Below are 18,875 nucleotides of genomic sequence, written 5' to 3' on the forward strand. Positions count from 1 at the left end.
TATGTGCAGAATAATAGCAGTGTGTTTTAAAAAATTGAATAAAGCTCAAAATCCTTCAAATCAAAACATTTCTGTAAAACATTACAGAAAGTGAAAAAAAAGGAATGTTAGGCTGTTTAAGAAAATAGCAGTGTTTGCATTTTTCTTTACAAACTCAAATATTTACTGTATGGACTGAAAAATGTCTCATTGATATTAGAGGGAGAGCAGTTTCACAGAAGAGAACTTCTGACGGCAAATTTGAGGAAAAGTTGGTAAACCACCTTTCTTACGTAATTTCAGGATGCTGATTCTGAATATTTTGTTTACCAAGCTCAATTCTGAGTTGTAAGCCGCATAATCAGCATTTTAACATAAAATAGCGATTGTTTTAGCTTATTTTTCCCTAAATTGGGTTGATTTCAAAAGTAATCACTAAAACAAAATAAAAGTGTTCTCTAAATACATGTTTGAGCATTAAGAACCCATACTATAGTTTATTAACATATTTAATAGGGAACATGATTACAGTTAACATGTAATAAATTCTAATCAAAACACAACCATACAGCAATTTTTATTGCTAACATAGTGAGTCCCTCATGTGGTGTTTAATGCATTTCATCACAATAACAAGTTGCACAGATAACCTTCAACTCAGAATATATCCTACAGTACATATGAACTTAGATAGCGGGAATAAGCGTAATGCAGAACTGCATCTACCGTTAGCAACAACCGAGAAGTAAAAAACATTTTACTTCTAGTAACACTGAATTTGGTATGTGTCCTTGCCTCCATACTAGAGCTTGACATCTAGAAAACAGAGTGGCTCTGGCATAGTGTTGTCACGATACCAAAATTATGACTACAATACCTGACATAAATATCTTGATACTCGATACCGAAACGATATCCAAATCCTAAAATATCTGGAAAAGAAAGGACACAGGCCTCATCCAAGTGTATTCAGTCATTTGTGTTGAATTTGGTGCACTTTTGGTCAATTCTGGGTTTTAAACTTCTAAACTTCCTACTTAATTATTATTTTTGTAGTCAGTAAAATAGTAGTTTGTGTGTGATTAAGTCCTTTATTGTTTGTTATAGCTCATTTATATTGTATGGTGTTTTGGCAATAAATTACCATTAAATAGCCAAAGTAGGCTAGATCAAGGTCAGTGTTCAAATTACTGCATGCAAATCACTTAATGTGACCCTAATCTTAAAGGCACACTATGCAGGTTTTTTAGCTTAATAGCTAGGTTTTTGAGCTTTTTAGCTCAACGGCCTCAGTGTCAGGAAGTATAACGAGTGTAACGAATTGCTTTACTGCATTCAAATACACATACACGCCAGGCACCGGCTAGAAAAAGGTAGCGATGGAGTTTCTCAGACATTCGTTATGACAGAGCCAGCGAAAAAGAAGCAAAAAACGAGAAAACAGTAAGGAAATTGCCAATACTGCATAGTTTACCTTTAAGGCCATCTGATGTAGGCTACCCCAGGCCTTCCCGTGTTTATGGGATTTCTTTGACAGTTGCAAAGGGGGAAAAAAAGTGAAGATAGTCTTCTTTGCTCCCAGTGTAATTTAATAAGTATGTTTCAACCACTCGGGCCTACAACATTATCTGTTGCAATATATGTGTGTATTTCTACATTAGGTCTATTTCTTTGATCTTTGATCTTTTGCTACCACATAACAAATACCAAATAACGATACAAAAGTGTCTTACAAACTTTCCTGCATACAGATGGGCAGTCAGATGGGTATCCTAAAGACATAACTAGATCTTGAGCATCTATTACCAGTGTTGAATGAGCAGTTTTTGCAGTGATCACTACTGGACATTCCACACTGCTAGACAGCACTTGAGTGAGGATAGACTTATTTCCACTTCACAAATAACCATTGCTATCTGCAATAGCTACAGGACAGGGACATTAATCAGTTCATAGCTGAGGATTTGTCCTAGGTCTACTTCCCTTTTAGCATCATATGCAGTAATGATGCACTGGAGAATGTTTCTTTTTGTTGCACTATAAAGGTTATCTTGTCTATTTTTTTTTGCAAATAATGCAATCTCCATAGCACTCTTCAGCACTCCTCAAACATGCACACTCTTCCATGCACACTCTTCCATTTCTGCATGGCTGGAATTTGAATGATAGGAAAGAGCACCAGTGAGAAGTTTTAACTAGGCAAGCATAGGCAAAAAAATACAGTGGAAATCCTCTGTAAAGACTGACTGTCCTTGCCCTAAAGACTGTTCATAATAGTTAGTGACAAAGGACTTTCTACAGACAAATGAGCAGTCACCTACTATTCTATCAATTTATTATCAAGGAATCTATTTTTGTTTCTAAGCGTCATTACTGAATTTTAGCTATTATTTCAATTTATATTTTAAATTTAGCTTATTTTCATTTGCTACTTGAGGGTCATTGGGGGTAATTCCTGTCCTATCCTACAACATGTCTGATACATAAAGAGTATATTAATGCATTGATTTTTGCAATTCCTATGATATCTGATGGCAAAACCAAAAAGTATGTGAATTATGCTAATTATGCTAATTAGCAAGCTTAAACCTCAAAATTGAGCTTGGTAAACAAAATATTTGAATTCAGCACCCTCAAATTGTGTGAAATAGCCCCTTTACCAACTTTTCCTCAAATTTGCCAACAGGACTTTTTCTGAACGTTTGTTAGCTATCTGCTCTCCCTCTTTATAAGGTATCATCAAATCTGATACAAGGTATCATCAAATCTGATTATTTGAGATTTGGTGATATCTTTAAAGGTGTGTTTAGGATGAAAACTGCTTTTATGTAAAAGTGCATGAGTATCTGTTGCTTTAAAGAAAACCTTGGTCCAGAAAATTAACAGTGAGGTTGAATTGTAGCTTTCAGTTTAACTGACAAATGATGTGTATTGAGTGTATGTAAGAAGGCAGTAAATTGTTCAGATGTGTGAGACCAAACACCTATTATGTCATCCAGGAAGCAGTAATGGAAGAGAGGTTGGAGAGGACACTTGGCCAATGCTTCTTGCTCCCACTCGCTCATATAGATATTTGCATAAGCGGGTGCAAATCTCTGGCCCATGGAAGTTCTGTGGACCTGTAAATAATGTTTATTATCGAAGATGAAGTCATTGTGAGTGAGACAGAGTTCCAAGAGTTGGATGATGATATTTTCTGATCTGGATGGGTCTGGATGTCTAAGAAAGGTATTGCGTATGGTTTGTAAGCCTGCTGTGGTGTTGATGTTTGTGTATAAGCTGTCTACATCTATGGTAAAAAGATGAGTGTTGTGCGGAACCGCCATGGGCCTGATCTTATCAATGAAATCATAAGTGTATTTTATGTAGCTCAGGTGTAGCTTGGAAAGGGGGTTAAGAAAGTGATCAATGTCAAAGGAGATGTGGGGGAACCTGGAGGGGAATTGTCCATGTATCTGGTGGTTTAGGATTTTTAGGAAGAATACAAAAGAAGCGGGATCTGGGATGTTCAGGGCCTAAGAGGTAATCGTGTTGTTTCCGTGAGATGTATTTGGATGCAAACAGAAGATTGACCAATTTATGAATGTGTTTTTGTGTTTGTGGTTGAATGGATTGAGTTATGGGTTTATAATGTAGGGTATTCGATAGTTGTCTGTTGGCTTCAAAGATGTATTGGAATCAGTCCAGAATAACGATCTTTGAGCCTTTGTCTGCGGGTTTGAGCATGATTTGTGAATTGTTCCTAATTTTCTGTATGGCTTGTCTTTCTAGGGTTGAGATATTAGATGTATGAGAGACTATAGGTTGTGTAAGGATAGTGGAGAGGGAGTCTAGATCCTTGGCGATCAACTTGTTGAATTGTCCTGTTAACATGGGATGGGTTAGGTTCCCAGGTGGAGGGAAAGGTGAGAGGAATGGGAGTGTAAGGTCATGTGAGTTTGAGGGCAATATACTCAATGAGTTTGAGTCTCCTGTGATATGCATGGACATTAGGGGTGTGAATCTCTCATGTAAAAGACGATACGATATATGGGCACGATTCGATACAAGAAAAGATACATGTTCATAAAATACAATTCAGTACGATTCCATGCGATTCGATGCAGTTCAAGAATGAAAACCATTCTGAAAGTTCTTTTTATCATTTGCTCACATTCACATTCACATTGCACATTCATTTTATATTATCAATTATCATGGTCATGGTTTTCAATTAGGCAAAAATGTGTGAATATGATTATCTAAACTGAGGTTTGTATCATATACTGTATTAAAATGAAAAAAGAATAGTCTACATTTCAGTCAAACACAGCAGCCAAATACAACATAAAAATACATTTTTATAGACTTTATAGATTTGTATAGATCTGATTGTTTTCAAGGAGCTGTAGTCTATTGTTAAGGTAAGACAATACCGAAATAAAATAAAACTGTGCTTCAGACACTCTTGGCCTTTTCTCATATAGCCTAGAAGAATAAAATAGGCCTACATATCAATGAACTCTCTGGGTTTATTTTGTTCCAACAGTAGACCGAATATGCAGAAACCTATAATGCCACAAGTCTGAGTGAATGTGAACAAAATAATAATAATTTGTGCATCGTTTTAGCAGCAAGGACCAAATTATTCTTTAACATTAAGGAAATCCCTTCATCAAACGTAAGGCTACTCTACAGACTATTGTTGCTGTTTAGGAATGCTATAGTAAGTGTTTAATTTTGCATTGGATTTTGAAAAACAAAAGAGTAAAAACTGTCAAACAAACAACCGAGTGCGAGTTGTCACGTGCTTAAGTTGCAGTAGATGTATGGGTAATGAGGTCCTTTGACAACTTTGGGCAATAAATGTAGCCAAAAGCAAACTGCATTACCCACAAATCTGTGCCATGTGTAGTTTCAAAACCGGTAGTGGGATGAACGCACTGCTTGCAACGTAAATGAGAGTCTGACCAAGCAGAAAAGGTTGTGAACTGATTCGTAACAAGTAAATCGATATAATAACCGGTTCATTTCAGTTTTATTCTGATACAGGGCTTCACGTATCGATGTAGCCGTATCTTACACGTTAAAAACTGATACAGATACGTATTGGTTAATCTTTACACCCCTAATGGACATCCCTTCTTAGTTCCTCTCTGTTGTACCTGGTAGGTTTAGGGATAAAGGTAAGACCTTTCTCAAGAAGAGACTGCTGTGCTTCAGTGAGAATGAAAGAGCAGGAAAAATTAAGAATGGAAGAATCAAATTGATAGGAATGTAAGATGTCAGTAGGTTGAAGTGGAGATTGTGTGGGTGGGTCCTGATTTTGGGTAGAAGAAGTTATAAATTTAGCTGCTTGCACCAGTGGAGAAAGATCTTAAGGGCTGTGGTAGGTCTCCAATGTATGTTATCTGCTTGTGTGTTGAATTCATGTGTGGGATAATTTTTATATGTCTCTCATTGAATGTTTAGTATACCTTACATACATGTAGTGAAATCTAATTACCATCCTCTTACTCTGAGCCTTGTGCCATCTGAAACCCCTATGTTGGAATGTTTTGACTTAGGAAAGCTAATAACTGTGTCACCGAACTGTGGGTAACCCTCAGGATGGGGGGTCGTAAACATTTCTTATCTCTGTTAAAATACCAGATGGTTAGGTGATCACTGGAGGGTGACAACGTGTGATTTCTGTGGGTGTGTGTTAAGGGTATAAGAGTTGGCTTCACCCACAGATGTGTGGGCATTTCATGTGGGTAACATGCTCCTGGCGTCGTGAATAAAGCTGCAGTCTCACACCAGTTGTCTTGGATTAATTTTGACCACACATGGTGAGGGAGATCCTGGATGTGAGGGAGATAGGTTGCTATATGTGTGTTCACCTGGCAAAGTGTGGAAATCCGGGCTTGTGTTAAATGTGGAGAAAAAGATGTTGACATTGGGAAAGACTCGAGTGGATTGTGTGTGGATGAATTATAATTGTTTGTTGGTTGTAGCTTTGGGATTAAGATCTTTATTGTTAATGCCAATTGAAATAATTACTTTTTGAACCTGTGGTGCTGGGGGTGTTTTTTTCCCATTGAAACCATGATCCGCCATATAATTTGACGACGAGCTTCCCAACAGTACCACCAATGTTGTTGCACGATGTACAATGCCGTGAGTGGTACCGTTGGAAAGCTCGTGGCCGAATTATGTGTGGTGGATCTTGGTTGGGGGGTAGAACTTGGTTTGAGGTTTCTACGATCTTCCTATCAAGAGATACAAAAATGTGAGAATGAATGTCATCAAAAAAAAATATTTTGGGTTTTTTTGATAAAATCAGGGTATAATAGGGGAGCTCTGAGGAGCCATTCAGAGCTAGACATGATGTTTGATGAGGTTGCCAGTGAAAACAGCCGTGGCCTACTTGAGGCCTACAAGTCATATGTAAGTCCAGCCCAGTTCCTCAGATGAACTGCGGCTGGCATTCTTTCCCACCCCACCCCTCAAGACCTTGTCTACAGGGCTGACATTGATGGTTATTCAGCTCAAGACCTTGTCTACAGGGCTGACATTGGTGGTTATACAGCTCAAGATCTTGTCTACAGGGCTGACATTGGTGGTTATACAGCTCAAGATCTTGTCTACAGGGCTGACATTGGTGGTTATTCAGCTCCAGACCTTGTCTACAGGGCTGACATTGGTGGTTATTCAGCTCCAGACCTTGTCTACAGGGCTGACATTGATGGGGTGGTTATTCAGCTCAAGACCTTGTCTACAGGGCTGACATTGGTGGGGTGGTTATTCAGCTGAAGTCTCTGTACACCTTATATGCTGGCATCCTCCAGCTCTTTTTGGGTGATTTTGTCAAAGTATTCCACACTTGGCTATTCATGAAAAACACATTCACACTGCCAGCTATTCCCAGCAAGTGCTGGACAAATATAGGAAATGCCATGGGGTGACTATCTGTTGTGCTAGGGGACAAAGTGAGGCCCTCTCCTTTGAGACTGTTGCTAGGGTTAGCAAGGTAGGTAGTCCAAATACATGAAAGCAACATTCAGTGAACAATGTAGTGTGTGTTGTTTTTTGTTTGTGTTTGACTATGAACTGTGCTATTAGTCAGAAGACCTTGATAATGACATACTGTAGAGTGGTATATTTTGTAGATCTTGGTTTTGAATCACTAGTATGACACAAGTATGATATACCTTCGGGACTGAGGAAAAATGTAACAACCTCTTTGCATTGCAGTATGTCAGTTGCCCTTGCCCACACATAGGGCAATATGTGACTGCACCCACGACATTGAGGTTAATTCAATTTTCAATTTGTTGTGCTTATAGAGCGCCAAAACATTACACATGTATCATGGCGCTTTACAGAATGTAGGCAATCAGAGAAAAAAAAGGAAAGAAAGGAAGAAAAGAAAGAGAGTGGCCCATGGGTAACAGGGGGGCGGAAAAACTCCCTAGAATTGGAGATACATATAGGAAGAAAGGTAACTATGCTAACCATGTAACTTAGCTAACCTAGCTAATCATATTTAGCAGTTATGCTAACTATGCTAACTAACATGCTAACAATGCTAACCTAGCTAATCATTCTTTAGCAGTTTTGCTAACTATGTTAACTAGCATGCTAACAATGCTAACCATGTGACTTGGCTAACCTAGCTAATCATTTTTAGCAGTTGTGCTAACTATGCTAACTAGCATGTTAACATGCTAACTAACTTTAATTCAGTAGCACCACTAAAAAAGAGAGTAAGGAAACAAGTAAGGCGCGGCTCCATGGTACACCACACAGACAAAACCCTCAAACAAGCAGCGCAAACTTGAACAAAAATGCGTACTACTAAATTGGAAGTCTTCCGCCAAGCATGGAAAGATAGCCTTATCACCTACAAAAAAGCACTCAATGAGAGGCTAAGTCAACCTACTATTCCTTGCTGATCGAAGAAAACAAAAAATAATACAAAATTCCTCTTTACCACAATTTCCCCGCCTGACGAAGAGCCACACTGAAGTAACCGAATCTATCCCTATATGCCTAAACAGTAACGACTTCATGAATTTTTTCAATGACAAAATTGAAACAATTAGTGATAAGATTAATAACCAATCAGTCTCACCAGATATTAGGTACTCCATTGCTGAGCGGTAGCGAAAACATAATTGAATCACAGATGAGACGAACAACTTTGAATTCATTTACACCGATCGACATATTAGACCTCACTTCCACAATTTCCTCATCAAAATCTACAACTAGTCTACTAGATCCTTAACCTGACCCTAGCCAGATGAATTTCGTTCCGCTTAGCTCAGCCTAGCTTCACTCACATCCATCTGGGACCTCTTCCATTGAGAGTGATTTCTGCAACCGACTTTATGGTTCAGCCAATAAGGACGCAGGGCGGGAGTTTCATAGATGTGACATAGCGTAGAAGCGACTGTGACACTGTTATTAGCGTCACGGGTTGGCTTCGATGTGAGTGGTTGAAGTAGCACGTCAATAGATGACGGACAAGTGGCTTATTCAATCATATGCAAGCATTTTTTGATTAGGCCCAGCCTTCTGAAGCAACACTTCAATGGATCGGTTCCAGATGGATGAGTGGAGCTAGGCGGAGCGAAATTCATCTGGCTAGGGTCAGGTTAATGTATCGCTGCATCATCAACAACGTTGTTGGAACTACAGTCTTTGAACGTCGGAGGTAACGAATTGTGACACAGGTACGATGCTTTCTGGAAACAGGTGTAACAATGTTGTTGTTTGGTTGCAAGTTTCGTCGTACCAAGGTGGTTGAGCAACGTTGTTGCTAACTTTTCTAGAAACGACCCCCTGGGTCGTTTCGTCCATATTTAGGATGTGTGTTTTGGTGTTCACATGAACACGAATATCTTTGTTGATTAACCAGTCGTAGATAAACCAGCACAGCCCACACAACAATGACCGCTGGAACGGGCATGTTCCTGAATGAAAATAGTAGCAGGTTACTACCGGTAGATACGTCAGCGCTACGCGTGACGTAGGTGAGCACGTTTGCTACGCTAATTTGCAAATAGTGGTGTCCCAATTCATAGGGAAAGATCTTCACCCCCACTTCCCTTGTTGAGGGGGCTTTAATGTTGAGGGCTATCAAAACCAAGTGGAAGTTTTAAGGGGGGAGAAATGGGACAGACCCTTAAACTAAATTCCCCCATAAGCTCAACATCAGGAGAGGGGTTCAAGAATGTATTATTACTGGCCAAACGCCACAGATGCACAATATTCTTTATTAAACAAAGGACTCACATTCATACCAACACTTAATTTATTCACAGAACAAAAACAACACGACTTACAGAAAAATTACATTAGCTATATACTTCGAGGAAGAACAGGACTCACCCCCACTACCATTCTTACCAAAATCGAACTGGACTCCAGATGAAAAACAATTACCTGATGCAGTATGAGAGTTAATTGATAAAGACCTCATACACCTACACAAGCTTCAGAAATTCCAAAAAGGAAAACATAACTTACCTTTGGGAAAAGTTCAAGCCCTAAAACAACTCATTTATCAGCAAAACATAATTATAAAACAGGCTGACAAAGGAAGCACTATGGTTATTATGGATGAAGACCAATATCTTTGGGAAGCCTACAGACAATTAAATAACACAAATTACTACACCAAACTTACTACACCAATATACCTTGACACAGTACCTAAAATCCACAAAATACTGGACAACCTGAATCTCCACCCTTGCTGGCAGCTGGATACTGGGATTAGCAGCAACCGGTGCACTTCTAGTTATTACCCCCTATCATAGCATCTGCTTTGGAGATCAGTTCTTCAAAGTGACTCATGTACAGCTCAGCCCGCCGTGACATGGCCTTGGACTGAGAGTGCTTCAGAACCCCACAGCCAGCAATCACCCTAGTGACAGGGTGCTTGAAGAAAGGTGGGTGTGAGGCGAGTCGCAGTAGAACTGGACATGAGTTATCCGGGGAAGTTCGGGCCGCTTTTGGAGGATGCCGTACACCAGACTAAGGTCCAGCTCTCGGACATCCAAATTAGATTGAAAATTGGCCGACTTGTGTATTGAGAGGTTGGTGTATAAATGCCCTCTAGGTCCCGTCACCTTCTCTAGGCCGTACCTAGACCAGGTCAGGTGTGTGAGGGAGCCCACCGGATTAGCCTTGATGGACATGGCCACATGAACCGACAAACTTTCTATCTCTGGCAAGTCGACCAAGTTGGAGAGGTTGAGGGGGCACAGGGTCTTTTTGGCCAAACAGGCCTAAGGTCAAAATTACCTTAACACAATCAGGAAGGATGGTCTTTTCAATGGCCTTATCCAACAATGTTAGTACAAACTGCTGGGGGGGGGGGACACTGCCATATGCGACAGCTCCCCAACACTTCCTTTGGAAGGTGGGCCTGGCCTTCGCAAAGGAAATCAGGTCTAAAATCAGGCCTTAAAAATAGGCTATAACGTCTTTAAACACGCCCACTGTCATTTTCTTAGCAACAGTGGCCGAGGAGAACTGGTTTGAGGGCCTCACTTTGTCCCCTGGCACAACAAAGTCAGTGAAGGACAGCCTCACCTCATGGCATTTCTGATATTCATCCAGCACTTGCTGGGAATATCTGGCAGTGTGGATGTGTTTTTTTAGGTAAGGACCACTGGTACACTTTCACAAAATCACCCAAAAACAGCTGGTGGATGCCAGCTTATATTGTGTACAAAGACTTGAGCTGGATAACCACCCCATCAATAACAGTCCTGTAGACAAGGTTTTGAGGGGTGGGGTAGGGAAGAATGCCAGGCACAGTTTGTCATCCCTGAGGAACTTGGCTGGACTTGCATAAGACTTGTAGGCCTGTCACCTGAGCACATGTGCTGATGTGAGCCTCTCTCAGGGAGCAGAGTGGAGCCAGTGTACCCGGTGTCTGGTTTTGGGCATGGTGTGATGCTGTGTGTCAGGTATCCAAATTGGGGTAGCCAGAAAACCATTGAGTGTGTGTGTGCGCCTGTAGGAAAGAGGACTCTTTTCACCCTTTTCAAAGTCACTCAAAGTCGGATCCACTGTAGTATGGATCAGACCCTGTGATGGATGCATATTCTTCTGTGCTTTGCTGAGAAGCAGAGTCTTCACTGTCTGTCCCCAAATCTTCGCTGGTTTGGGGGGCCGCACCACCGTCACCACCAGCAGCAGCAGCAACCGCATGCTGGAGTTTTCTGATTCCAGAAATACTTTCAATCTGCCCCCTTCTTATGCAGCCCTTGCCACTTAATCAACTAAACCCCTTCTCTACTGCGGAACATTTTGGATACTATACATTTTGTGATTTTTTAACATTTTTCTCTCTCTTACAGATGCACATGTCCTGATGATCCACTTACAATGGCCTTGATAGGCCTGATCTTCGCGGCCATTCTGCTCCTTTATGTAATTGTGGTACTACTGTTACATAAGAATGGCATTCTAGCCCTTTGAAAAGTAGAGAGAAGCGCTCTGACGGCCCTGAACACCAGCGCCATTGCATTTGCCATTGTACTTATTGTACTTTTGTTCTTGGCCTTTAATATGTTCTGTTTTGTTTGGGGGCAGACAATCCCAATCTTTTGATTTTTGATAATTTCAGCTAAATGTGCAGTCCAATATGAATGTTGAAAACAAAAACCAAAGAAAGATGAAAATTGCTGTTGAACATGTTGACTTTATCTTTCTTGATTTAAAGCATATATTAGACAAAAAGCTATAGAAAATAGCTTAAACAGGGAAAATAGCTTAAACAGTTTCTTTTTTTTTAACTTTATAGCTTAAACAGCTTCATGATGGAAATAGAATAAAATACATGTGTACCAAAAATAAATGTGTATCAAAATGTTGTTTCTGTACAAATATTGCCAAGTTTTATAAAAATAAAAATGTAGTCTGTAAAATATAGACAGAAAATGTAGAAAGAAAAAATACATTCACAAAAAATATATTTTAGGGCCCAATAAACAAGAACGCTGTTGACGCATCTTCTCGCAACACTTTTTTGAAGGTGTCTACATAAGGATGACATGAGTCTGTCATTGACATGACACAGATCAAGAACATTCATGACACCTAATTCATGTTTGTGACTGGTGTCATTAAGTGTCATTCGGTTTTTGTACTGTCTGCACCTCTAAATTTGCATTTCAAAAACCGAATGACACGAAATACAACAGTCATGAACATAAGTAAGGTGTGAATAACATAATAATGTTCATGATACGCGCCATGCCATGTTTATAACAGGCTCATGTCACCCTTCTATAGATGCCTTCAAATAAAGTGTAACCTAACCTTTCAAATGAACTTGGGAGCAACACTAACCCTAACCCTAAATGGACCCAAGGAGCTCCACACCTGGGTTTCTCGCATCTGGGTTGTTAGCCATATCCTCTGCCGGGGTGTCAGGGATTGGTTGGGAACCTGGCAGGGAGTCAAGCTCATCCCCCTGTGTCGCTAGCTCCGCATCTGGGTTCACAGCCATATTTTCTGCTGGGGTGTCAGGGATTGGCTGGGAATCTGGCAATCTGGAATCTGGAGTCTCCAGTGGAGGTATGTACTCTGCATCTGGGTTCTCAGCCATATCTTCTGCTGGGGGTATCAGGAGTATAGGGCAAAAAGCGAACTTTCTCCGAGTTGGAGAAGACTTTGAATCTGAATAACTCAAGGTAGGAAGGTGATAGAGACTTGACTCATATATGTTATTGATCTCATCGAGATATTTCATTGGAGCCCACCCTCGACTTCCTGTGATGACCGGAAGTTGGTTTAAAACCGGAAATTAACTTTAAAAAGCCTGTATCTCGAGAACGGAAGGTCGCAAGAGTTAAAAAATAAAAACAATTATACTTACCTTGTCTCGAAGTTTTCAGCCACTGGCTTTCCAATGGTACCAGCCACGAGTTTGTACGATGTATGGTTCGGGAGTTATGCATTTATGGGTTGTACGCATATTTCTAAACATCGTACAAGAGAGTGGTACCATTGGAAAGGCCATGGTCGATTTAGTGGGGGTAGGACTTGGTTTCAGGTCTCTATGACCTTCCTATCCAGAGATATAAAATATGAGAACATGAAATAAAAAAGGGTTTCATTAAATATTTTCTGAGAAACAGAGGGTATAAAAGGCCTGCTTCACCCTGAGTGCCATTCAGAGCCACACAGACCCACAGTGAGCATCTTGTCTAGGAAGTTCTTGATGGGGACAAACTTTTTGGTGCTTTCTTGGTTAGGGACAACATTTTTGGTGCTTTCTTGGTTAGGGACAACATTTTTGGTGCTTTTTTTTTTATTTTTGGTGCTTTCTTGGTTAGGGGCGAATTTTTTGGTGCTTTCTTGGTTAGGGACGAAATCTTTGGTGCTTTTTTTTTAACATGGAGCCCATTCCCACTGCAGTGGTCAACACTGAAAATCTCAGTGCTGCTCTTTCGGCTGAAGACAGCATTGAGAACTTTCTTAGTTCTGATGCAGTGCGCATCCCCCTGCACGCAACAAACATTCAGGACCCAGGCAAGTGCCTGAATTTTTTCTATGATGTGGATGGCATTGTGATGGAGTTGACCTCCATCACAGCTTTCAGACGAGGTCTTCACTACCTCTACCTCCCTGAGGAGGTATCAAAGCACATCAAGCCTCATTATGGCTACCTTAAAAAACACTTTGATTTCTCCAAGTACAGCAGGAAAAGGGAAAAGTGTGTTAAACCACTGTGCTGGCATGGTGGTTGGCTATCTTGACGGGGGGTACTTCGTCAATATCACTGCCCTGCCAAAGAACAAGACCAACCCCAGTGGCCTTCTCGAACACAAGGAGCACTACCGCCGTATTGCCATAAAGGCCATCGGGGAGGTAGTGACACATTTTAAGGAGCAGCTGGCTGCTTTGCCAGATGTTGATTTACGCAGGCCAACGATGACAAAACAATGCCTGAGCAAGACAGAAAAGTTAAATGTGTTAGAAAGGGACCTTGAACTTGTGCTTACCTTGTTGCAGCGTGGCATTGAACATGCCAACTCGACTGATGCCTATGTCATACTGGTGCCAACAATCACTCTGTTTGGCCAGAAGAAGGAATACACCGTGTACTTGGACTTTCTGAATAGGGGGGAGATAGAGTCTGTTACCATCCACGTGGCCTGTCAGATGGAAGCCAAAGATCCACAACTCAGACTGTTTTGGTCCAGGTTAGGGATGGAGAACTTGGTGGGGCTGTCCTGCAGCTACCTCAGTGTCCTGGGCATGGACGAAGCGGCCCATTGACCTGCACAGGCCTCTGTTGGACGTTGCAGGCAGATATCCGGTGAGGTTCCTGCAATTGTATGCCGACGTTCCGCACTCAAGCCTTGAAGGGTTGCATCCACATCCCATCAGTGGCTTGGTGACGATGTGTGGCCTTCAGCATCACGTCGTGAAGGCGTCAATGACGCGTGCCGGTGAAGATTTCATTGACAGACTGCAGGACGTATGCCTCAAGATTAAGGGGCAGACAGGCCTGAGGATGGAATATGTCGTCAGTTTGGATCGCACTTTTAGCATAACCCTATGCCATCAATGCCATTGACTTTTTCGACAAGCAAGCGCTGAAAAGAATGTTGTCCACTTACCCTTGTGTGGTGCCATTTCATGACACCGAGGATTGCAAGATCCTACAAGTAGTGCACGACGCGCTACAGTATTTCGTTAACAACAGCCTTGTCGACTTGCAAACAAAACATGCAGGGAAGGGTGGGTTCTTCCCGTCATGGAGAGCCTATCAGCTCGAGTTGGCATGTGAGGAGATGCTTTACGGTCGTCCACTCTCGGTGCATGACAGTCATTACAGCGCCTCCCTGGGGACCAGCACCATTAGGGAGAGGAGCCTGAGCCATGATAGGGGCTTCCTTGGATTGGCTCCTTTCAATAGTGCGGCTGTGGGTGATGACCCTCCTCCCATCATAACCTGGTCCAGCAACATGCAACTGGAGAGCAGGATCAGAAGGTTCTTCCCTGTTACCGACTGCCTTGATGCTTGAGCTGGAGTCATTGGGGAAGTGTTGGTCCGCATTGTACTGCTGGACCTGTACAGTGTGGTTGGAGAGGAAGTGCCCTGGACGGTCCTTCAAGCCACGCACCTCCCTGACTCTTGCATTCTGACAGGGAGCATCACTATTGAGCGACCAGCAAAAATTTAGGGTTAAGGTTTGATTTAGGGGGAGGGGTGGATTCCAATGAAATCCACCCAAGTGCATTGGCGCTGACATCATCTATTAAAGTGGCCTATTTGCTTTTAGGGAATTCTTATTTATTGTAAAATAAAAAGATCAATGCTTGTGATGGTGGGAGGGGTTAGGGTTAGTTTATGGAAAGGGTATGTGGGTTGGAATATATAATGGGAAAAGGGTATGGGTTGGGGTTAAGGTTAGAATAGGGTTAGGTTTGGTTTAGGGGGAGGGGTGGAGTCAATCCACCCAAGTGCATTGGCGCAGACATCATCTTATAAAAGTATCCTATTCGTTTTAAGGAGATTCTCATTTACTGTAACAAAATAATTTGTGATGATGGGAGGGTTAGGGGCAGTTTATGGAAAGGACAGAATGTGGGTTGGAATATTTAATGGGAAAAGGGGTATGGGTTAGGGTTAGGGTTAGAATTTAGGATAGGATGACAGGTATAGGATAAAGGGGGAAATTAGAAGGTTGAGTTTTGACATTTAACTTATTGATGAATTATTAATGGGTTATGGTTAGGGGTTGGGTTGAGATACAGGTTAGGATAGTTGGGAAAAGGGTTAGAAATTAGGTATGGGTATTAGGAGTAGGGCTAGGAGAGAATACAGGAAGGAAAGTATGGGAATGGTTAAACAACAAGGTAAGTATGTGTTTACTGTAAAGAAAAAGGAACTAGTCTAAAACCTCTGGGTACACTTCTCTGAAACTTAAACTTAATATCTAAATAAAATAATAACAAGAAATAAAATACTGAAAAGCCTTAAGATTTCATTCTCCATTTTGTTTTTTTTTGTTTGTTTTTTTGTAGAGAAAGTTTTCTTATTTTTTCATTTTTTTCTCTCTCATGTTGTGTTATTATTTTTTGAAAGCAGGTAGGAGAGTATTGTGGAGAAATCATCGGCTGTACAATTCTGAATAACAATTCTGGTAAATCAACACTTAGATAAGTCTTAATAATGTTTCTATTTCTTATCTTCTTAAGAAAGGAGCAAGAAGATGGGATAAAAAAAAGGTGAGTAATACCAAGTAAATTAAAAAGAAAAGATGGATCTGAATGATAAATGTTTTATGTAGATATGTGAACTGTAGATTATATAAAACCAACATAATCGGAGCCCTTGAGACACAGATACGTTAAGAATCCTTAAGCGGGCTCTCTAGCAACTGTCACTGACAAGACTAAAGGATAACTGTAATGACTCCACATCAGAAGGAGTCTAGATGGTAACACTGAGTTTTGTGTGCGCTGCAAAGTCCCCAATCAAGCAACTCGTATAATAAATAATAAACAGTGCTGAAAATTCATAAAGGAAGTTATACGACACACAATACAAATCAGTGTGAGAGGAATCAAAAGGGAGTGTCAAAATTAAATTAGATTAAATTTTATTAAAGAAGAAACGCCCACACAAGGACTAATAAAAAGACATACGACATGAAAAAAATGCATTAGGGGGTAGTGATCCTAAAACGGATCCAAATCAACTAAAAAAGGAATGGGATTGAAATTACATAGATGGAGACAATGCAGAGCACACAATCAGAATCATATACCTATCCGCAGTTAAGCGTGCTTCCACATGGGGGGTCGGGATTCACATGTGAGCCTCCCTAGCGTGACTAGTGTAAGCCCTCGTGTGGAAATCAGGCAGCTATGCCTCAGTGTTTTCGGTTAGGTTAGGGGAATGAATCCGCGGCCCCAACGATGTTGGGGCTCACGTTGGGCACGGTCCTTCCCAGAAGGCCAAGGCTGCCCACCGTTCATACGGCCCTGTCTGTGTCCATGAAGGTAAGAGGTAAGTTACCATAATTATTATGTGATTTATATGTGATTTATTAATTGTGTAATTTTCCTTTTTTCAGGTAAGTAAAGGTGAGTATTCATAATTTTTTGATTTTTTTCAATTATTGAATTTTGATATTCTTCTTTTTTCAGGCGGTAGGCCGATTCTTTTTAGTGGGTAGGGGTTAAAGGTAAGGAGTTGGTAGGGGGTAGGGGTTTGATTGGGGTTAGGTTTAGGAATGGGGTTAGGTTTAGGAATGGGGTTAGGTTTAGGATAGGGGCAAGGAAGTGGTTGGGGTTAGGAATTGGTTGGGATTAGGGGTTGTGGTTGGGTTAGGGTTTAGGATTGGGGGTAAGGTGTGGGTGGGGGATTGGGATTGGGGTTAGGGTGAGGTATTGGTTGGGGGTAGGAGTTGTGGTTGGGGTTAGGATTAGGAGTAGGGCAAGGGATTGGTTGGGGTAAGGAGTTGGTTGGGGTTAGGATTAGGAGTAGGGCAAGGGATTGGTTGGGGTTAGGATTAGGAGAAGGGTAAGGGTTGGGCCTAGATGGAGAAGTTTCCCTATTGTTCATTTAGGCCTCCTGGATACTTTGTTCCCAGTTTGTCTATCCAACGATGTTCCTGATGTTTTCTTTGAGTTATTGTCCACAGGGAATTATGTTGAAGGACCATAACTCGAAGGCACTGCAGGCCGTGGGTGAGAAAGTGTTTGACTAGGTACGTATCCGTCTCTTTTTGTTTTCTAATATTATACCTGTGTTGATGTAGTCGAATCATAATTGAATTTTTCGTTTCCCCGACATATTGTGAGCCGCATCTAATGCAATAAATGAGATATACGCAATTCTTCAAATTAGGGCTGAGGGCAGGCCAAATCTTGAAAATTTGTTTGGTTCGATGGTTCCTAATCCATTTTTTGTGTTGGTATTCAGGACAGTTATTTGGGATAGTTTGAGGTTGTGATGGAGGCAATTTGCTGTGGACTAAAAGGTCCTGTAAGTTGTGGTTTCTTCTGAATGCTGAAATAACCCTAAATTTTTGTAACACCTGTGTATTTTTTATAAATTTGTCAAAATTAACCTTAATGTTTCTATTTAACTGTAGACTAGTTTTGGAAAAAGTCGTGACCAGTGGAAGTAACTCTCCTGTTTCCTTTTCCAAGTTTTTAGGTTCCCGGAAGGAGTGGAGACTTCGTCGTAGGAAGGAACGGGAATAGCCTCTGGTCCTAAGGACCCTAAAAAGTGTGTTAGTAGCTTCCCAGAAATGCTCCTCCTGGTTACAAATACGACTAAATCTCAAAAGTTGAGATTTAAGTATCCCTTTGAAAGTATGCTTTGGATGGAAACTTGATTTAAATAAAAGAGCATGTGTATCTGTGTCCTTGAAATAGACCCTAGAACTAAGGTTATGTGTGAGGTGAAATTCTGGTCCTTTGAAGATAACAGTATCCAAAAAATTAACTTTTTCTGAGTCCAGGTGATAAGTAAGTTGGATAGACCGATGATGACCATTCAAAATTTGGAAAAATACTTCAAATTCTTCCTTAGAAAACGTCCAAATACCCCAGATATCATCCAGAAATCTAAAATAATGTAATGGTTTTAAGGGACAATTGGCCAAAGCTGTTTCTTCCCAATGGGCCATAAAAATATTTGCATATGAGGGCGCGAATCGTTTCCCCATTGCTGTGCCCTTAATCTGTAAATAAAAGTTGGTGTCGAATTCAAAATCATTTCTGGTTAAATTAATTTTCAAAAGTTCTAATAACCATTTATCCGGTCTGGAGGGGTCTGGGAATTTTTTAAGACATTTTTTAACTGCCTCCAAGCCATCTATTGTATCAATGTTGGTGTATAAACTATTAATATCCATGGTGAAAAGGTATGAATTTGTAGGAAT

Source organism: Alosa alosa, chromosome 7 (assembly GCF_017589495.1).
Source record: "Alosa alosa isolate M-15738 ecotype Scorff River chromosome 7, AALO_Geno_1.1, whole genome shotgun sequence".
NCBI classification, from domain to species: domain Eukaryota; kingdom Metazoa; phylum Chordata; class Actinopteri; order Clupeiformes; family Clupeidae; genus Alosa; species Alosa alosa.